This window comes from Phascolarctos cinereus, unplaced genomic scaffold (genome assembly GCF_003287225.1).
Source record: "Phascolarctos cinereus isolate Bilbo 61053 unplaced genomic scaffold, phaCin_HiC Scaffold_5;HRSCAF=322, whole genome shotgun sequence".
Classification (NCBI taxonomy): domain Eukaryota; kingdom Metazoa; phylum Chordata; class Mammalia; order Diprotodontia; family Phascolarctidae; genus Phascolarctos; species Phascolarctos cinereus.
In genome coordinates this window covers 113,187,934-113,212,034 of record NW_027555958.1, presented here as the reverse complement: position 1 = coordinate 113,212,034, position 24,101 = coordinate 113,187,934, and positions in this window count along the sequence as shown.

Genomic DNA, 24,101 nt, shown 5'->3' with positions numbered 1-24,101 from the left:
TCTTAGCCATTCCATACCATTCACCTCTTTTCTGAAGTTCTCTTCAAGTAGCTCAGAGGAGTATGGCAATGGTCATGCATTCCAGGGATTTTGAAGTTATGTCAATGGAGTATAAGCTCTGGTAGCTTCTATGAATCTGGAAAAGTATGGAGAATGTTCATGAAGACAGCCTGCCTCTGTCTACTCTCTAAGGAGCAGCCTAATTAGATAACAGGCTTATCACCAGTGTGGCAGCCATTAAGTGAAGGATTCTTCAACTGTGATCGTACAGTAGCTAAAATAAGAGAAACTTATCTACCCTGGGTGCAATGGTCTTCTGAGTGTTTTTTTTTTCCTCTGCCAAACAGTCTGTTTGTAGTGAATGAGATTACTTAAACTTAAAATGTTAAAAGTATAGTTGTTATTGTTTAGACCTCTTTTGGGGATTTTCTTGACAGAGATAAGAGGTTTGCCATTTCCTTCTCCAACTCATTTTACAGATAAGAAAACTGAGACAGGTTTAAGTGACTTTCCCAGGGTCACACAGCTAGTGAGTGTCTGAATACAGGCCCAGAACTCTCTCCACTGTGCCACCTTATTGCACATATTGTGGTTCCTCCAAAATTTTGAAATAACTGTGGCTAAGCTCATTAGCATTTCTTTCCCTGTGTTTCCCATTTACCTTCATTTAAGGGTATTGTAGATTGTCTGGACTATAAGATCACAGATTTAGAACTTGGAAGCAATCTTAGAAGCCACTTAGTCCAAAATCTTCATTTTATAGCTGAGGAAAGCAAAATCTAGAGGCGTGATATTATATGTTCAATGTCTCACAAGGAGGAAGTGGAAGAGCAAAGAGAGCTTGCCTCTGTAATATAAAGTAAATATGATTCATCCCACTTTGTGAAGGAAGTTGATATTTTGTTTTGGTTTTTTGTTTGTTTGTTTGTTTACTTGCTTGCTTGTTTTCTTTCCTACAGTTAGAGCTACTATTACTGCTTTTTCACTAGCACACCAGGTATTAGCATTCACTGAGATTTTTGGGCAAAACCAAAAGATGTTTTTGTTTTAGCTATTGTGATAAGTCCAGGGATATCAATATACTGAAAAAATTATAAAAGAAATCTCAGATTTCTACATTTTTCTTATTAAACAATAGCTTGTAAACCCTCAGAAGAGGAAAGAGTAATTATAATGCAAGTTCCAGGAAAGACTTCCCAGGTAGCTCCTCCCAGCCTAAAAATTAATGAAACCAAGATGATCAGTCTTTGAAAAATGGAGGTTAATAATACGAAATCTCCAAAGACATGCACTATGGCAATTACAAAACATTAGTGCCAAATAATGTGCAGAAGGATGTTTGGATTCCAGGGTCCCTGAGATTTTGCTTAAAATCTCTCCTTGGAGAAATTGGTAAATAAAAAGTCCATATTAAAAAGCCAGATATGCTATATTCCATTTTATGGAAAGGAGAGGAAGGTAGGGGTTAAGGGTTTAGAAGAAGGCAAGAGGAAGAAGAAATAGGGCTTTGCTAAAGTTGTGAGATGGTGGGGAAGAAAGACATTTTCTGCAATTTACACCTCTGACATTAAACTGAAAAGCAGCATTACAGACACCTGCTTCAGAAGAGTCATTGTTTCCATGGTGCCACTTTCCATCACCTATTTTTAATAGTTTACACAACAAGATCAAGGGTGTCCCAGCTGTTACTGCCACTGTTGCTAAGCAACCTTTAAATCAGAGTTGAAGAAGACAAAGAATCATGCTTGAAAAATTTCTCAAGTGTCTGCTTTGCCCTCCTCCCCCCTCCACCTTCTTCAGTCTACACCATTTTCAGTGTTTATAGTCAGATGCTATGTTTTCCTTTATTTTAGAATTCTATATATGAGTCAATGGATCCACGTTGAACCCATACCAATTGGTCTATGTATGTTTGTTGGTTTCCAGACTGCAATAAATAGTGCTCTGTATTACAGGGTGTCTATGACCTCATAATAAAGGGTCTTTGGGGAATTTACAGTTTTTTCACATTAATCTGAATGATTTGATGTTGTGCAGGTTTTTTTTGTTTGTTTGTTGGTTTTTGTTTTTGTTTTTTTTTGTTTTTATTTTTTTACATGATCTGCTGCCAGTGTGTAACGTTGCTGCGCCTGAGTGCCTTGTGAAATGACATACAGATCAATGACTAGAGATTTGGTCCCTGCAGAGAATTACAATACCCTCCTGTGCATTCTGGAATCTAAATATCATCACCTGAAAAAGGCAGAGGTCAGAAACCTTCAGCAAACAAAGAGGAATTCTAAAAGAAGAAAGTTGGGAAACTAAGGGCTTGGTGAAATCTGCTACTGTCACAGATTTTCTGTTTGTGCTTTTGGAATCAGATTGACATATTTTTAGAACATTTTGAATTTAGGGGTTTTCTTTTTCTTTTTTTTTTTTTAAAAAGCAATTACTCAGAAACCAATTACACGTTTGTCTAGTTAATAGATTAGTAAACATAAATCAGTAGTGTGGAAAATAAATATAAAGGAAATATCTTCATGTTGCTGGAATCATTTGTAGTGAGTTAAGCCCACTTGAGGATAACATATTGGAATGAAAAGTTCTGGTTAGATTTATTGAATACACAAGACTATTCTGACATGAATCGGGGCTTCTACCAGCTTGTAAATATGATTGAGTCACGGCTTCTGCTCTGAACCAATTTGAATGGATCCCATTCATGGGTCACTTAATGTTTTGATACATAACATGCCCCAAATTGAGTTTGTTATATTTCCCCAACTTCTCCTTCTTTGTACTTCAGTATTTCCATATGTGACACCACCATTCACTAGTTTCACATGCCTGGGATCTGGGAGTTTTCTTTAACTCATTTCTCTTCCTCAATGTCCAATCCAAGCAGTGACCAAGAACTCATTATTATATCTCTGAAATATTACCTACCTCTGTGATATCTTCTCATTCCCACTGCCACCACCATAGTGAAAGCTTTTATTACCATCCTCCTCAACTATTACAGCAAGCTCTTAGTAGCTTCCTGTTGCTAATCACTTCCTCTCTAATCTATCCTTCACAGTGCTGACAAAATAATATATTCCTGATGCAAAGCTCTTGTCTCAGGATCATAAATCTACAACTTGACTGTATCTTAGAAGTCATCTATTTCAAATCCCTGGTTTTACAAATGGAAAAATGGAGACCTAGAGAGGACACATGACCTGCTTGAAGTCTCAGAGAAACTGTGTCAGAGCCAGCAAAGTTTTACTTACCTCCTTTAATTTTAAGTTCAGCACTCTTCTCAAACCATTGCTTCAACCTCCTTGTTATACCTTTTTTTTCACTACTTCCTCACTGACTATTGAAGAAAGTTAAAATTCTGCTCAGCATTTAACACCCTCCATCACCTGTCACTAATTTACCTTTCCCATGTTATTTCACAATTTTATACTCTATAAACTCTACGTTCCTACCAAACTAAAAGCCTCTCTGCACTCTGTATTTTCCCTTTTTTGTGCCTCTGTTTACATTGAATCATAGAATCATATATCTGGGAGTTGTATTGGAGGTTATGCCTGAAATGTCTTTTACCCATCTTTCTTTGCATGGAGAATTCCTAACTATCCTTTAAAAGGCAATTTAAGTCCTACCTAATCTATGAAACCTATCCTGATTCCCTCCCCCTACCCCTTCATAAAACTTTTGAACTTTACTAGCACTTTGTTTCACAACTTGGCAAAGTTCTGTGGTACAAAGGGAAAAACATAGGATCTGATGTCAAAGAAGCTGGATTCCAATCTTATTTATGCTACTTGTGATAAGAGACAAGTGATTTAACCTGTCCTGACTTCAGTTCCTTCCCCTGCAATATTAAACAGTTCAAATGACATGACCTCAGAGACCCTTTTCAGGTCTAAATCTTTATAAAAATTGAAGCATGCTAATTCCATAAAATTAGGTATTAAAGTGATATATTTTGAATCCTCATCCACCTACTGGATTGTAAGATCCAAGAGATAAGGATTGTGTCATCTAAACTTTGCCTATTTCATACAACAGGTACTTAATGATTATTTAATATGAATGCTTTCCTACTACCCTGCATTATCTCACCATGTTTCCATTAACTATAATAGCCTCTTGCTCTTTCTGTCCACTGAATTTATTCCCATCTTGTTCAGGGTCCTCTCCTCCACAGGTAAAAGTAAAGATGCAAGAATAGGAGTTTGTGAGTGACACTACACATTTTTATGCATATGTCATTTCCCACACATATGCTCTCTATACACGTGTTTCCTGATCATGAGGATTTCATGTGGGTATGCCCTTCCCTTTAAGTGTTCCCCAGCTATATGTGTCCTCACCATATACCCCCCTTCCCAGCTAGGCATGGGAGAATCTGTGTGCCTTTGTGTGTACAGGGAAATGTTTATCATTGTTTATTTTATTCTATTATTCTAAATATTTTGCTTAGAAATGATGTGTCTTCTATTTGATCTGACCAAATAAACTCCTTGAGGGTTTAGTTTTAAGCTCTGGTTTTGAGTAGAAGCTTTTACATCGATACTTGGGGTAGTTTTTGGAGGTTTTTGTTTTTCTGAGGGTGAAACACCATTGTGAGGTGTGAATGCTAGAACTATATGTAGAAACATTATAGGATTCTAGGCAGCATTTGTTTAAATACCTTCATTTGACAGATGAGGGATATTAAACCCTATATCATATCTCCATTGGCAACCTGTATTTCATGCTTACTGTGTACCAAGCTAAGTGCTAGGGATACAAAAAAGCAAAAATTTCCCCTGACCTCAAGGAGCTTACAATAATAACCAGTACTGAAACAGTGCTTGAGGGTTAGTAAAGAGCTTCACAAATATTTTCTCATTTGGTCCTCTCAATAACCTTGGGACATAGGTGCTATTATTATCCCTATTTTACAGAATGAGGAAACAAACAACAATCCATCCAGTTGCCCAGAATCACAGTTGAGCTTAGATATACCAGATTGTCAGTCCAGAGCTCTAACTATTACACTACCTAGCTGTCCAGATTTGAGCTCAGGTCTACCAGACTCTAAGTCCAGAGCTCTATCTGCTGTGCTACCTAGCTTTCTCCACATTCTACTTCATCAGATAGCTAATTAGTGGCGTAGCTGTGACATATACCTAGAGTGATAAATCCATTGCTTTTTCCAATGCTGCCTCATTTCTTTCCCTCAATTACACTTTCTACTAAATTAAAGTTAGGCTCCCTCTATGTGGCAGTCTAATCCATTTTCAGTAAAAATTGAGGACATTATGATAACTACAAGTATCCTTCATTCTCCAAAGTTTTAAGGATTCTCATTTTACAATTCCTTCATTGGGAATTCATATTCATTTGAGAACTGATACTTTTCTCAAATTTGGGTGCCATTCCTATCAACAATTAACATGTCTAGATCCATTTTTGCTAATTTGAGGCTTCACTACATCGTGAAAAGGAAGAAATCTTTCATTAACATGTTGCTTTCTTATTCACTAGGTTTTCAGAGGAAGGTTTCAGTGGAAAGGTAGTATGGGAAAGTGTAAAGGGGAATGAATGCCATGAAAAAATGTTTCAGTTTCAATATTGACTTGTTGGGTGAGTCATTTAAACTTTCTGAGCCTCAGTTTTCTCTTCTGTAAAACCTGTCTGCTAAAACAACCAACTTCATGGGTACAGTATAAATGAGATGGTATATAACTGTTAACTATTACTATTCTGCTATAAATTTCCTTTTCCAAAATGACATCTTTGTCTCAGAGTTGAACATCTTGCTCTAGATGTCTGCATTATTTGGTGCCAGTTCTGAATTCATGGATCCATTGTACCCCCTGTGGATTATCTCACCTCCTCCAACCCCTTAAGTTTACAACCAGTAGGTAACTACTTTTCCATCAAGCTTCTAACAGCAACCATCAAAATTAGAGGTTTCTAATACTGTCTCTCACATATCTCACACACTATCCTGTATTCTTTCTCCAATATCAAATAACCATTTGATATCAATTAACTCTTAAAAACAGATATTTACTGAAAAAGTATAATAAAATCACTACAAAACAGAGAAGAACTCTTCCCTCTTAGCACACTCAATCTTAGTGGGCTCAAACTTGAAGAATAAAGGAACAGAGGCACATAAGTAGAAAACATGGTGGGGGTTAAAGGGTACCTAAAGAATCCTAACCTGGCAGCAATTTTTCTCCCCTCCTAGAGTACGTACCAAATTCCCTTCTGGGTACGATACCACTGATAGACTCTCTTTGCTGAGGTGGGAGAGTTTCTTGCAGAACATGGTGTGTTGGCTGTGAAGTGCATCTACCATTGGTCTAGGTCAAGAAAATCACTCAATGTCTGTGCTTATGCCTCATTGAACTTGGATACTCTCACCAAGTTCAGTCCAAGACAGCCTTCAGGACCCTGTTTGTTGGTCCCATTGATGGATTTGATGAATCTTATCTCATTTGTCACCTGAAGGTTCCTACCTCAGGATAGGAATGAAGAAATACAACACAAACAGAAGTGCCATGTGTTATGGCCACATGGCTACCCCTTCTCTACCATGTGGCTCATAATAATCTTTCCTTGAAAGGTGCTAGAAAATATAGCACAAATAAAAGGGGCTGAAGGATGGATAAATCATTTTGGTTTGTTTGTTTGTTTGTTTGTTTGTTTGTTTTGGTTTGGTTTTTTGACTAGGCAATGGAGTTAAGTGACTTGCCCAGAGTCAAACAGCTAGTAAGTGTTTTGTGTCTGAGGCCAGATTTGAACTCGGGTCCTCCTGACTCCAGGGCCAGTGCTGTATCCATTGCACCACTTAACTGCCTCTAAACCAAATTTAATGAAAATTTAGTTCCAGTGCTATCATCAATTTTTCTTGCTCCAGAGCCATTTAAAAAATCCCTGGTTACCACAAAGCACCAGCTGCTCCGTCACTGACGTCCAGACTCCCCAAAGTTCCATGTGTTGAACTGAAACCAATCTCTGAATATTGTGTGGACTCTAAGAACTAGGCCAACACTGTTCCTATTGCATATGTGTCATGTAAAGAAATTCAAGCTACTATGATATCAATAATAGCATAAAAAACATATGTTTAAGATAACCCAAACAATTTGATTCAATTCAGTCAATATTTACTAAGTATTCACTGTGTTTAAAGAACTATGTCAAGGTCCAACAACTGAGTTAAGGACTATTTAGAATTTGTCTTCTACAATAAATAAGTACAAATGTTTGGCAATCATGTATAAAATAATAGAAATATATGGATGTAATTATTTTCTCCTGTGTTTCTAGTAAATAGTAGTTATGCATTTCTGTGAATTTATATAGTGTCATTGTTTCAAGAATTTATCATTTCCCACGGCATGTAATATACTATTTTCACTTCACATTAACTTTGTTGAGTATGTTTGCCTTATTTTCAGAACCACAAATTAGGATCTTTATTCCAATAAAACTTAACTCAAAATATACTAATTTTCTTAATATCAAGATTCCTCAGAAACTCTGGAACAAGCACTCATCATACAATTGTTGTGTTTAGTCGTTTCAGTCATATCTGACTCTTTGTTTCCCCATTTTTGGGATTTATTGGCAAAGATATCAGAGTGGTTTGCCATTTCCTATTCTAGCTCATTTTACAGTTGAGGAACTGAGGCAAACAGGGTTAAATGACTTGCACATAATAAGTGCCTGAGGCCAGATTTTGAAATTATGAAAATGAGTCTTCCTGATTTAAAGCCCAGTGTTCTAACTACTTTACCACCTAAGTGTCATCATCATACAATTAGTTAGAGAAATGGGGGAAAAAAAAGAAAGAAAACGAGAAGAAAAAGGAAAAGTTGATGCATGATTTATTTTTCTCATTATACAATTAGGTAGAGAAAAAATGTTAATACAACAGCTTTTCTCCTTCTTTTTTGGTTTCTATTTGTTTAAAAAAGAAAATAAGGTGAATTAAAAGCCTAGAAAGATTTACTGATTTAACCCATCACATGTCAGTGGAAACCTTCTAACTCCTATGTAGTACTTATTCTCTTTACCTGGGCTATAATATTTTCATAGTAGCTTCCAAATGATGCAAAGGAAAAATAAAAGGGAAAACATCTAATTGGACAAAGCAAAAAAATATGAGTAACTCTTTTTCCTGCTTTTATCACAATAAAGTAGCATAGGTTGTCATTTCTAGTGTTTCTCAACCTGCTTCCTTTGCATAAGAAAATAACCCTAAATTTCACTTCACTTACTTCTCTGTTTACATTCTTTTTCCTTCCATCTGAACCCTAGATTCATAGTACTTTGTTCTCCATTGTGCTAGGTGTTAGCACACTTCCTTATTGCCTATTCTAATGACAGAAAAAAGAAAAGAGATTCAGAGATAGGGACTGGTTGCTGTTGGAATTCTGTTTTATTTTTGTGATGCAGAGTCATCTGGAAAGCAGACCAGTGAATTCTGGGAATCACACTCCTTTGGTTCCAAAGACCTCTGATGAATTAAACTGAATTAAATAGCATAAATAAAATGATGCTGTTCAATAATCACTCAGCTTATGACATAGATATAGATATAGAATTGTTTTTTCCTTGCTGGGCAAAACCAATCAGGTTCCCAGAGACTCTTACTTGTTGAAAACTGAGCTGGCCTGTGTGGCACAATTGTCCTGGCTAATAGTTGGAGAAGCTTAGGAGAGTCTAAGAATTGGGAGAAGTTGTCCTGAATCAAGTAAATGACAACTTCCACAAATAAAAGGAGAAATGTTAAAACAATAAACAAAGGAAAAACAATTACTTGCTTATTACAAACATGTCATATTGCATTCTTTATTTTGATTGTGGAAAATCAGCCATTGACTACCAGGAACAATTGATTTTCCTTCACAGCTGTTTTCTAATTACACTCGAACAGTGAGAATTCAAGTGCAACCACTCAGCTGTACAATAGGACTTTGCTTTATTATGGTCACCACTATTGCTATGTGCTGCCCGGCAGCGCTGCTATAGTTAGACGTTCTGCCCTGTCTGTGGTGTTTGCATTGTAAGCCGTGCTTTTCAAGGATGTTATAAAAACTCAAACATTTTAAATTACATGGGCCTGGAACTTGGTGTACAAGCTGTCAGCCCAGATGCTATTGCGTTGTTCCTCTTTTCTTTTTTTTACCAAAGGAAAGAAGAAAAAGAAGATAGTCAAAATTGGTACATCCGCTTCTTACTCATAGACCTTTTGTCAATTGGGTCTATTTTTGCTGTTGCGGTTCCTAATGAATGTTTTGGCAAAGGCTCACTGGGAGGGTGATGGACAGTTTCCTGTCAGTTGATGTAGTGGGTAAATTTTAAGCAAAAGGCATGGAGATTATTGGTGGGCAGAATTCCAAGGGTCCAGATAAGCAATTGGAAGTTTGAATGCTTGTCCTAAGCTTCTCAAAATTTACCCAAACCACTTCAGTTTTGAACTGTGACTAGAAATAGCTAACAGACCCTTGGAAGGTTCTAAGATTTGAGGGTTTCAAATACTGTAAGAATAGCTAGCCCACTTCCTTCCAGGTTGTGGATAACAACCCTTTTCCAAATGGATTGGAATATCTCCTTTTCTTAATCTAACACAAATAAAAATTATAAAAAAAAGCTCTAAGAATAATATTTTAAGAACCTAGTTTTCCTTTATGTTTCCTCTAATGTAAGTTTAAAACAACTTTTTGAGTTCCAGCTCATGCTGCTTCATCTAGAGCTAGGATGTTTATAATTAATGTAATGCACACAATTAAACCTATAATTGCCCCCCAGTTTAGAGGTAACCTCTACCATAGGACAGCTGTCCATTGGAGAGTGATTACATGTTTAATTTAGATGTATTAATCAAAAGATGTCCTTATGTGGCAAAGGATTTCTAAAATTGTCTTGCTGAAGACAGAAGGTTGTTATTTGTAACCATAGTTTAATTCTAACTTTAGATCTAGAAAAGATAAGCTCATTTGTACCAACTTCTTAGTTTTACAACAGGACTTTAGAAAGCATCCAATCAAACCCCTTCATTTTACAGACCAGGAAACTGAGACCCAGAGAGGTTGCTTATCATGTCAAAACCATAGGTAGCTACTCTAGGTAGTATCAGAGGCAAAATGAAAAAGAGGTCTCCTGACCACCAATCTGATGCTCATTCCATTGCAATATATTATCTCATCCATTCAGCATACCTATTCCTTGATTGGAATTCTTAAAGCAATAAAAGACCAAAAAGGACATTCAGAGCTAAAAGTGGAAAGGAGTGGAAATTATATGATAAGACCAGATGGAAAGAAAAAATGGAGGGTCTTTTTTATAGCAATGCAAACTATGAATAAAATAGGAGTAGTTGGCAGTCTTAGAGGTAAGATTCATTATCAGGGAAAAGATGTGGTGAAAACTACATATTTAAATAAGACAAGAATTCAACCAAAACAACATCATCTTGTCCAAAGTTTTTCAACATTGGGAAGACGAAAATGATTTAACTTTTTCCTTGACACTTTTCTGTTTTCTCAAACTAGTAAGTACTTATTATCAGGCAGACCTTTTTTGACAATCAGGGTAGTTAGATGGCATAGTGGATAGAGTACTGGGCTTGGAATCAAGAAGATTCATGTTCATGAGTTCAAATGCAGTCTCAGACACATACTATGTTCCCTTGGTAAGTCACTTAACCTTGCTTGCCTCAGTTCTGCATCTGTAAAATGAGCTGGAGAAGAAAATGCCAAACCATTCCAGTATCTTTGCCAAGAAAACCACAACTGGAGTCATGAAGAGTGTGACATAACTGAATAATGACTGAACTTTGACAATCAGAGCTTTTGAGCAATGACCACTTCTTTCTTCAACATTTCAAAAGATCTGTGATTGTATCTATGTACACCCAACAATAATGCAGATAGCAATACCATTCCCTGCTCACCCCTACCCTCTACACCCTGTCAAACCCCATGAATGGAGTCAGACCCCTTGGAGGCATGGCAACTTTATCTATGTTGTTGTTTACAAAGTATGTTAAATATATACTTTTTAAGTGTATTGTAAGTAAGAGTTTTTCCAAATAGAAACATTCTCATTTGATAGCACTTCAAAGATGAAATAAAAAGAACAAAACAAAATTGTCAGTTCTTTCAAGGCAGATGCTAGATGTAACAGGTGATCTCTATTGACTTATGTGGCAATGTATGACTCAATGAGTACACATGCTGTTAATCTCACTATAAAATGGTTTACTCTACATTACTAATGTATTATCCAGATTAGTTGTTAGGTTGTCCTAGATATAAAATCATTTAAAGTGGTAGAAAAGAACCTCCAAAGTAGTGATCTTGGAGATTTTATGATTGTCAAGTCAAATAGAAATCCTTCTTGCAAAGGGAATTTGTATCCACTATCTCATATTGTACATAAATCCCCAGGAGATGGAGAATCTGAATTAACAATATCCCTGGGGTAGAAGGGTATAAACATAAAACTATTCATCTGCCCCTTAAACATGTGCTGTTTTCATTTATTTTTGCTGGCACATAGACTAGTATACTTTTTTTTTTCAAAAAGTCCAAACATTTAATTTGATTGTCCTGTGTAGATAAAACTATAGCTACACAATGGGCTGCAGATATTGATTTTGCTGGAATCCTCATTACTTTAGCTATTAAGAGCAAGAAATACCTTGCTCCCCTTGCTTCCAGGCTCTTCATGAGAAATGGTGGACCTACAGAAATCTGGAAAAGTCATAGACTCCATTCTTAACTATCTCTGCTGAAAAATAAACTATACAGAAATCCTTCTGAGAACATATTCTCTCCCCTCCAACCTCTACTAATGACTACAGAATCAAAAATGAAGAATTGAAAGAGACCTTAGAGGTCATGTAGTTTTACTCTTTCATTTTATAGAAAAAGGAAACTGAGGCCCAGAAAGGTTAAATCACTAGCCCATAGACACACGCAGGGAAAGTACCAGGCCAGGATTTCAAACTAGGTATCTTTATGTCAAATGTACTTATTTGCACTATAGTATATTGCCTCTCATTTTGGGATAATGAGTAATGTGAATGAGTACCATTAAAGTAATAATTAGATAGATCATATCTATATTTTTATTTATATATATATATATATATATATATATATAAAATTTTTTTTGATGAGTCAATTGGGCTTACGTGACTTGCCCAGAGTCACACAGCTACTGAGTGTTATGTATCTGGGGTCAGATTTGAACTCAGGCTCTCCTGACTCTAGAGCCGATGCTGTATCCACCGTGCCTTCTACCTGCCTCCAATTTATGTGTGTGTGTATGTACCCATATATACAGACAAACATATATGCTAATAATAATAATTGCTAGCATTTATATAACAGTTTTAAGGTTTATAAAGCACTTTACACACATCTCATTTTATCTTTACAACCATCCTGGGAACTTGGTGCTATTATTGGCCCCATCTTACAGATGAGGAAACTCATACAGACAGTAATGAAATAGCTTGGGTAGCATTACACAATTAGTAAGTGTCTGAGGCTGGATTTGGACTCAGGTCTTCTGAACTCCATGTCCAGCCCTTCATCTACTATAGTATACATGCATATATACATACACGTGTATATACACATACATATACATAGAGATATATAGATACACACACACACACACACACACACACACACACACACACACACACATATATATATATACACTAAGCCTCAGTCTCAGTTTCTATATGTATACACATATACACATGTACACATACATATTCACATGCATACATATATGCCTATATACATACATATATGTGTATATGCATGTATGTAGACATATATAGTCTAATGTTTAAACAGCCCTCAACATTATCAATTTTACTTTTTTTAAACCCAAACTACATTCCTCACAGTGGGACATTAAGATCATTGCAGCTCATTTCTCCGTTAGAGGAAATGTGAAACAACTAAATATCATCTTCTAAAATAATCCTTTGAATCCTTAAGACTGTTAAGCTACCCTTTCAGCTATCTTTGTTAATAGCAAAATAATCCAAGTTTCCACAAACTCTCTATCTTCCCTAAGAGGCGCTGTAAACTTATACTATCAAAGATGTTGAATACATATTGTTAACATTCTTCTTTTATAGGTTTTTGTTTTCTAACAGATCTTGTGAAATATTCATTGCTATAAATATTCATTCTTCTGTGAGGGGAGGGTTAGAGTTCTCAAAACAATTATAGATTCTTTGGTGTGTTCATTCTGCCATTGCTTGTTTGGAAGTTTTGAAATGAAACCCATGGCTTTCATATGCTCATGTATTTCACAGCTGTGTGACTGATGTATTAAAAATCCTGACTCTTTACAATTTTTTTCCCCTGTGGGGAATGAAATGAAACTCATAGGTGCATAGGTGTACTAATGCGGGAATATAAGAAAGCTCCACAGGATAAAAAATTAAAAAAAAGATGTCATTCACCCTTATTTGAAAGAAAAATAAAACCTTAGTGGATAACTGAATGTAATAAAACAGGAGAATGCTGAAAGTGAAAGAGATAGACCCATCATCACCTATTATCTGTCCAACAAACTTGGAAAGACATGGGTGGAGGAGAAGATGATGGCTGTAGTCACAGAGGGAATGAACCAGTGCTCAGGTGCATCATAATAATGTAGATGAGGAGTGTAATTTCAGACACTGAAAACAAGACAACAGACATCATATTTGCAAGAAGTGGTCCCATACCTGTGATTCTTTAACAGATGTCCATAAGGATATGGCTGCAAACTGATTTGGGATAAAATAAGCCCTACCAGTAGAGTTAATTTCTCTATCCTTGGGGAAAATGTCCTTCTTTGTGAGCTTGAAGAAAAATAAGAGGAACAAATGCAAGGAAGCTGGACAAAAAGAATAATATAAATGAAAGATGGGTATTTAAAAAATTTATTTTTTCCAATTTTAATCATATTAGTTCAGTCCTTTTAGTCATGTCCCTGTGACCCCTTTTGGGGTTTTCTTAACAAGGATTATGAAGAGGTTTACCATTTCCTTCTCCAGCTCATTTTACAGATGAAGAAACTGAAGCAAGCAGGGTTAAATGACTTGCACAGAATCATACAGAGAGTAAGTGTCTGAAGTCAGATTTGAGCTCAAGAAGATGAGTCTTCCTGATGCCAGACCTGGCACTCTATCCACTGTGCGACCTGCCTTATGATGATCACTACCTTGCTCTCTAAATTTGGTGCATGAGCTATTAGCATTCACATGCTTAATGGGGATAAGCATTTAAGAGGCTTTGCTTTGTGGCCACTTTGCAGGTCCCTCTCTAAATTCAGTGAGTTTATGTCAATAATGAAAGCTAATTTAAGAAGCAGTCACAGAAGCAATGATTATCTCTGTCTTAATACTGGAGCTTATGTTGGGATTTTAATTTGTGACTCTAAAATTTTGTTTTAATCAGTGCATTTCACACTCCCTTGGAATACCTTGTGTCAATAAATTAAAATGATCTAATTATTATACCAAAGTGGAAATAAATATGCCAATTAGATGATCACCTTGATTATAAAAGGTTCTTAATAATGTCTGATGTTGAGAGACATTCCTTTTCACTTCATGACTTGATTTTTAAACAAAGTCAAAGCTGAAACAGTTAGGGTAAGTAAATCATTTTAAAATCATAACAGAAAAAGAATGAGTATAAAGTGAACAAAAGATTACACAGCAGGATATTTTTTTTACAGAAACCAGTTCACATCAACAAACTGTAGAAAAGGGTCATGTGTGAGACTAAAATTTAGTTTGCTCTATATATCTAGGAATCTTTATTGACATGTAAATTAAAGAGACTACAGAATTCTGCCATAATAATAAACTGTCCACAATAATGTATTTTAAAAGAATTAGATAATCTGAGGATCAAGGCCATCATTAGCCTTTAAAAGACAAAAAATGGATTCTGCTGTTATTCCTAATATGAATCATGGTCTCACTCTTCCACTCCTTTACCTCTCCCAACATACAAGCAATTAACAAGTCAACTCTATCTTGGTGCATCCCTTGAATATGATACAACTCATACAACCATCACTTTGATTCAGGCCTATTTCAGGCCTACAGAATATATTTGCTGGGCCATGAAAATAGCTTTTTTGATTATTCTCTCTGCTTCCAAACCACCACGAACCCACCACTAAAACCCAAGTCTGTCTGTCATTTTTTTCACTCAAGAATCTTCACTGCCTTCCTGGTACCATTATGGTGTATGATCTCTGCAAAATATGAAGCATATCAATTGATAAAGAAACAGAATAATGAAATACAAAGAGTGCTGGATCTGGAGTCAAATGTGCCACTTAGTATGTGTGACGTTGGGTTATTTTTCATATGTGACAATGAAAATATTTGAGGTGGATTACAACTAGAGAGTGAAAAAATAATATGGCAGGGATAAATAATGTCCTCCCAGGTGCTGCTTCCACGATAGCATTGACTAAGTAATTCATTCATATAAATTATTTAATAACATTCATATAAGTTTTTGAACTAATGAACAGGGAGTCATTTTAACTGATTCATGAATGATTATGGGGTAGCTAGGTGGCACAGTAGATAGAGTGCAAGGGCTGAAGTCAGGAAGATTCATCTTCCCAATTTCAAGTCTGACCTCAGACACTTACTATGTGACCTTGGGCACGTCACTTAACCCCATTTGTCTCAGGTCCTCATGTATAAAAAATGAGCTAGAGAAGGAAATGGCAAACAACTCCAGTATTTTTGCCAAGAAAATCCCAAATGGGATCACAAAAAGTTAGACACAACTGAAATGACTGAATGACAACATCAGAGATGATTAAACAACCCTAGTTCCTTTCCTCAAGCAGATCACAGTCTAAACAACTTTATAATGGTCATTTTACTCATCCATCAGTAAGTCCCTCTTTCCATTCTATACTCCACATCTGGTCTTTGTTATTGAATTTATTTTAATTCAACAAGCGTACTATTGCCTATTGGCCATAGCTCTATCCTTAGGATAAAGATAGAATAAATTCAGTACTTCTCACATAAAAGCCTTTAAATGTGTAAAGACTGAAATCATACCACCACCACCCCCAACCAAATCAAACCTTCTCTGGGTAAATGTCTCTACTTCTTTTGATGCTTCTACACTGGGCAAAGTATTGAGTTCTTTAAGAACTTGTGGTGTTACTTGGGCTCTTAATTTAAAGTAGTGGAATTAGGTGACGCTGTCTCAGGGTCAGAGACACAGTTTGGAACAAATAAGGACGTAATTTTTGCACATACAAAGTGTTTAACATGTCAAATTGGTGGATTAACATATGTGCAAGGAATTAGAAAATATGAGAATTACAAGCTGCTTTTCTCTCCCACCAGATGTTTCTGGGGGTCGGAGGATTCAATTATCAATAAAGACTAGATGTCTTCATTGAAATTTTATCTCTACTTCTATTCTATGGGAAAACCTCTCTAGTGTTTCAGGTTGAGTTATTTTCTCCCAGATTAAGTTCTAAATGTCTCATAGATTTCTACTGAGAGTGGAGACTTCTTTCCAGGCTATTGAAGGAAAAGTGCACTCAAATTCCATGGAGACATGATCTAATCACAGCTGAATCATGTCATATGAGAAACCATTGCTCACAGACTTATACTGACTCAATGCAGACAGTCTCTTCTTTCACTGGGACATAGAATCAATGAAGATATATTACCACTTGATATTTATATGTATTTTAAAGTTTTCAAAATGATTTATATTTTTTATCTCAGTTGAGCCACAGAATCACTTTGTGAGATAGATACTACAGGTATTATTATGACGATTTTATAGATGTAAAAACTGAGGACCAAAGAAGTTAAGTGGTTTGTAGTGGTGGCACAGATAGGAAGCATCGGAAGCAAGTTTTAAACCTAGGTCTTCCTGATTCCAATTGTCTTTAAAAAATACTCTGATGTGTCCCTCACATTGCCCTGAAATGTAAGATCCCTGAGGGCATAGATTGCTTCACTTTTGTTATATTATTCCCATTTGTGGTTAACATTGGAACCGATAGATACATATTACTGGTGGGAACTGGACTTGTGATTTCAATGGAATAAGGAACTCCTAGATGAGGAAACTCCAACTTTCAGTGCAGGTCGGCACCTCTGCAAATTTAGAGTCTTAGAGATTTGACTAGAAAACTTTGACATTAAGTGACTTATCTGAGGCCACAAAGTCATTGTGTTAGATCAGACTTAAATTTAGGCCTTCCTAGTTCTGAGGTCAGTTTTCTATTATGCCATGCTAGGCACTTAGCATACTTTTGCTGATTGGTTGATTATAATGGAAAAAGAATTAGATTCAGAGTGGGCTTAGGTTTACATCTCATCACTGAAGCCTACTAGTAGTGTGATTGTGAGAAGTCACTTATCTTTTCTTTGCCTCAGTATTCCCCCCTGTAAAATGGAGACATTAATATTAATTTTTGTACTACCTACCTCTAAATGTTGTTGGGAGGAAAATGCTATACAAATGTTAGTATTAGTACCAACCTTTTCTTGGTAGTATAAACTCTGAAGGAATTTCATTGATATATAAAAATAAACTGAAAATCTCCTCTCTCCCAAAGCATATTTTTTTTTGGAAAGGCACATTTTCCAAAACTTACTAATACTCCTTGTGTTTACAAAAAAAAGTAACCTATATCACAGTACTGATCTAAAAGTGAGGAAATTTCTCTCTCTTCTGGTTTTAACTTAATCATTAAATAGGTATGTGACCACAGGTAAATAGTTTTCTTTCTTTGGCCTTTAGATTTTCTATCTTAAAATATATTTGATTTTTATGTAAGTTGCAAATTCCTCTGTATAATCTTAGGCAAGTCACTTCACTTTATTGGGCCTCAGTTTCCTTATCTGTAAAATGAGGATGGTGGATTCAATATTGGACTCAATGATGTCTCTGGTCCTTAAGCCATGATCGTATAATACTTTTATCTTTGATAATATCATTCTGAAAAGCATGCATATATTTCAAGCCCCTGAAACAATCGCCCTAATGATATATTTAACACAAAATTTGTCAATCAATGATAATTTTTCTAGTTTAATTCTAATTTATTAGAATTTCTCCTATGTGTACAAATATATTTTTAAAACCATTCCAAGAAGGTATAATAATTTTACTTTAAAGTAAAAATGATCATCCTACTATCTCCATTTTCTTTACCTTATGGATAAAAAAAAATGCACTGCATTAATTGATATAGGTTGGTCCTTCCAAATATTATAAATTTTCATTCTTCTATTATGGAAAATGGTCCACAGTAAAGATGAGTGAAAATGAATTTGGTACTGGTTGTCAATGATTATTGTTCTTAGGTTTGCCATCAGCTGGACATACCCACTGATGCAAGAACAGGAGGAAATGGCTCAATTTACTCTGCAGGTGGAAAGATTTAGAATTTCTTTAAGGACAAAAATTTCCTTACAGGGTAGGTTTTAAAATATTCAAGGAAATTATCCAGGGCAGTAGTGGAATATCTTTGCATTTACTTTTCCCTAAAATTATTTGGATGGGAAGGGAGGTTCTGTATGCTGTGCTTTGGGGGTTGGGAAGAGTAACAAAGTATTATCCATTAGGCCCTAGTTTTCTACAACTCAGTGGCACACTTTGAAGCAGGATACTTCTTCTTCATAGCTTCCAGATCAAAATACATTTTCAAGGTAGCACAGCTAAATTGTGGCCAGGTACTGTGGAAATAGAACTGTGAAAATATCTAGGCTTGTGACACTTTGACAAATGGATGAAAATGAAAACTGAAGACTCCATATAATCTGAGGAGGAGAATATTGGACTATTGGGCAAAGGTTTTTATAGTGTTTAAAAATAGCATGTTTTGATGCTCTGGATCTATGTCAGACATTCTCACAGTATAAAAAAACCCCTCAAATATTGACATCAAAAAGATCAGTGTACATTATTTATGTGTGAATATACTGCAGCAATAAAAAAGATAATATCTTATAATTACAAAGAGGCAACTTGAAAAATCTCTAGTACACTGACTTTAAGCAAAAATTTAACAACATATAACTAAGTATCTGGTACTTAGTGTCTTTATATTTATCATATATATTCATATATATATATATATTTATGGATATGCTTTTTATCTCCCATTAGAATATAAGGTTTTTGAGAGTAGGAGTTGTTTTATTCTTTGTATCCCAAGTCCTACCACAGTGCCTGGCATAGAGCAGGCATTTAATAAATGCTTGTTAATTGATTTAGAGATATAAATGAGAGCTAATTTGATCATTGCCTGGGAAGTCCCTTACCTGAAATTAATTGTGCAAATGAAAACAAATTCAATAGGCCAAGAACATGTTGTTGAAAATAATAATATATGATAATACACTCTTAGAAGTGTTGTGAATTGGTTCCATCATTCTAGATAATAATTTAGAGCTGGAAAAGTGACTCACCTGTTCACCCTCTTTGACCAAAAGATTAGACTACTGGTTTTTAGCCCAAGAAGATAAAAGACAAACAAAATTCCAGTATATACTAAAATATTTAAAGCAGCACTTACTGTGGTTACAAAGAATTAGAAAGGAAATGGATGCCAATTGATTAGGGAATGTCTGAAAAAATTCATGAATATTACTCTGTATTAATATTCTCAATTACTCAAATGAATTTGTGATCTCATCAATTCCAGATATTTCTTCAGTATTGTGAATCTGAAAATATCATACTTACCTTTTCTGTGAGACTCTTGTCCCTATTCTCTCAAAAGTTTGCCACAGGTCTACTCACCACATCAAAGACCTTCCTTCCTTTTCCCTGACATTACAAGGGCATATGTAGAGCTTCCTGGCTATGCATGTCATAATTCTCTCCACATGACAATTCTTTATGACATCTTTTATTCCTGTTCTGACTTCCCTAGTGGTTGTATATTATAGCCTATGCACAACCACCTCACCTGTCTTCATTCCCCTTTATGTGATAATTTTTAGTTCTCTGGAGGCAATAGTGTTCAACATCTATGTTTTTCTTTCTTTTTTTACCACATAGTGACACCAGTAAATTTATAGTACTGAAAAGATGGATAGTTTTTGTTTTCATGGGAAGCTCAAAGCTTTCCTAAAAAGCTTTGTAATTTGCTAAAAAACTAGACTACTCTTCTTTTTGATTCTGAACCCGGCTCATTGTCCACCTGTAATCTCTCTCTCTCTCTCTCTCTCTCTCTCTCTCTCACACACACACACACACACATACACAGTTGTATGTATATGTATATATATAATTTATAGCAAGGTAAAAATACACACACATATAAAAATCATATTATATATACACATATATATGTATATACATATATATATATATATATGATATATGTGTGTGTGTGCATATACTGTTAGACAAGTTTCACAGGTTGTCTATCCAAATGGATGTTGAAATGTGGGTCTAGAAATTATCTATTTCACTCAATCAGTATGTATAAGTGTTTACTGGGGATACAAAAAGAGTCAAAAGATAGTTCCTCACTGAGTGGATGGATAAGTCAAACTCCTTTGAGTCATGACAGATTTGTCTTAGGAGGTCTTCCAATATCTTTTGACTTGATATTATCAGCAAACTTTCATCTGAAAAGAACATCTATAGAACCACAACATCCACAAGGAATCCTTTCTTGAATGGTACTCTGTACTGGACCTTTGCCTTCCCAATGTCCAATAACTTCGGCATGCATATATTTTCCTGTTTTTATGTTTTGCCTGATATTTATCACCAGAATGTCATTAAATAGTTTTTTTTCCAATTGTTACATTCTTCTTTTCCAATTATCTTGAACAATCTGAATGAATGGCTAGAAGAGACCTTATTGTAAAAGAGCCTGTATTACCACATTCTACTCTACAGAATAAAAAGTATTTTTTCAATAAACAAATAATAAGCACAATGAGAATTCATATTTTCTAGTCTTTCAGTTCACTGTGAGGTGATAAAAATGTAATGAGTGTTGAATATCACTTGCAAAAGCCTGCTGGTTCTATACAGATATCCCAATTAAGGATGACCTCAATTCACCTATAAATTGCCTATGAAGACTTTATATAGATAAAAAGAGTTGGAATTTAGAGGAGTTATTGATATTCTTTAAGTTATATATATATATTTTTTTAGTATTTATAATGTCTGAGATTTTCCCACATACATCTTTGATAACTTATCTCCTTTGCATATCTTTGTATTTTGGTCTTTATAGTTGTATTATTTCTAGCATTAATTTCCTCTTAATATATGCTTTCTTCAGTGTGGCTGCTTTTTCTCTTCTTCTTCTCTTTAGTATAAATCATACTTCATGTATAAGGTTCCCAGGAGTTGTGATGTTAGGCTGCCTAGTGTGGTGTTTCCGCTATCCTAAATGAAAAAAAAAAGTTTAATCAAATGCATTTTGCAAATCTTTTCCATTATTTTCTATTTTTATTTTTTCTTTTCATTGAATATCCTTATTATGGCTATGCATAGTTAGATTACTTAATAAGCTTTCTTTAAAGTTATTTTACTTTATTAGGATACTCATAATTCATTGCCTTTCATGTGATTCTTCAGTTTGGTCTTTGATCGCCATACCTCTACATTTGGCAAGTAACTTTATTGACTTTAATTGGCTTTGCAGGGTCTTAGGTATTCATGTTGTAATAAATAATTCACCATAGTTAACTTCAGAATGAAATTATTCTAATTAGTATCAATGTCTTTTTTTGCCATTAAAAAAATTTTAATAACATTTAAATAATTTAAATTTAAATTGTTTTAATTTATTTTTCCATGTTTTTCATTCTATTTGTTTTATAAAGATTTTGATTTTAGTCCTGATGATTTGATGATCTGACTGTGCACAGACAGCAGACTCAAGGATAACTCCCATGTCAATAGCAAGTTTTTTCTAGCCTATCAAAATGTAGTGAATGCCATTCTTTGCTCTGTAATTTGATTACAAGTCTAGCTTCTACTGATCCTCCCTCCCTCCCTTCCTTCTTTCCATCTTCTTTCCTTCCTCCATTCCTTCCTTCCTTCCTTCTTCCTTCCTTGTTCCTTCCTTCCTTCCTTCTTTCCTTCCTTCCTTCCTTCCTTCCTTCCTTCCTTCCTTCCTTCCTTCCTTCCTTCCTTCCTTCCTTTCTTCCTTCTTCCATTCTTTCTTTCACATGTTTATGGTATAAGAGCATGAGCCTCCTATAGAAGTTTCTTTCAGGGAAACAACTGCTATGGATTAGGGACCAGTCATCCCAACCAACTGCCAACTAACTGCCACTTGTGGATCAAGAAAGCCAGTCTAGCTGGCAGCAAAACAACTCGAAAGAAGGACAGGAGGCAGCATGTGCCAGGAAAATGTTGCCATGACCACAACCTTGACCACCATATCCCTTTAGATGCTGATGGAGACAGCCCAGGGATCCAAAAATAGGACCCTTTAAAATAGCAGTACTTCCAACCCAGCCCTCACAGCCGACACCCTGTGAAGCAACTCCTATGGAGATGCAGCCCAGAAACTCTTCCTATAGGTGCTACAGCTACAGCTTCTGAAGACTCAGAAAAGAATATTTTAGTCATCATTTTAATCTTTACATATTAAATTTTTCAACATCAGAAACTGATATTTTACCATTGGAAATCACATTAAAAAGGTATTACTATCTGATTTACTTCTGGAACTCTAAGAATCATGAGACTTTTCCAATTTAATCGCTACTGAAACCTTCCATGTGTTTTTGTTTTGTCCCCCATTAGAATGTAAGCTCCTTGAGAGCAAGGACTGTTTTACTTTTCTATTTGTATCATCAGGGCTTGATGCAATGCTTTGCACACATCAGTGACAAATATTTTATTCATTTGGCTTGTCTGATGAGTAGACAAATTATTTTAGGAGGACCTGAATCATATTCAATTTGACATCTTCACTATAAACAAAATTAGAAGAAATAAGGAAGATAAAGATAAGGAGGAGAATGATTCAAAAAGAAGAATTATTCAAAGATATGCCTTAAATGGGCAAAGAAAAGACTTAGCAGAGTAGTTTTATATATATACATGCACACACATACACAAACACACACACACGTCCATGTGTTTTAAGATCCATTATATATGACTTGGTTAAGGTCATTTCGTGTAGTGTTTTTAAAAGACCACCATGAACATAATTGCTGTTTATACACCAATGCTGATGATGGAGTTGCTGAAAATGTGATAACACCCTGCACATTAAATCAACATATATTCTGATACTTGATGAGTTCAATACAAAGATGGAAAACATGGAGATGGGGAGAAATATATGGGAAAGAATGATGAAGAAAAAAGAAATTAGGGTGAGCATTTATATTCTTATAAAGTATATAATTGAATTAATAGAGCCTTGGATGCCAGAAAAAAATGTTTGGAATTCAAAGCACAAGCGTATAAGGAGATAAATTTATACATATGTACATATTTGGCACACACACACACACATATACATATATATACATATATATAATACATATATGTATATATACATATACATACATACATATATACATACATACGTGTGTGTATATCCTTTCTAACCTGAGTGAGATAGTCCTGTGCACATGTTTAAATACCGACCTTAATAGCCATTCACAAAATCGGATAAAGCATATTTATCTCTATCTCTAATCAAAGCATTATAATTTTAATGAGACTATGTGGGCAGCTTTCATTACTTGCAGGCAAATTTAGACTAAGTCACTTTTTGAAATTATATATAGGTATTAATTGAAAGAGGAAAAGAAGCATCTCTTCAGTCATTAGAAATAAAAACAAACAAATAAATAAAACAAAACATGGTTCTTATTTGAAAAAGAACTCTTTCAAAAGGTTCCAGAACCAATGCACCTTTGGAGGTGCCAAATGGATAAACAGGGGTCCCATTCCTCTGTATTTTGCCTCTCTTGCAGAACTAAATCTTCATTGTCTCCTTTCTCTAGAAAATTCCTCACTTGATCGCAGCAGACAGAAGGCGATCATATCTTTAGTTTGGAATAGGAATAAATGTTTCAGGTAACA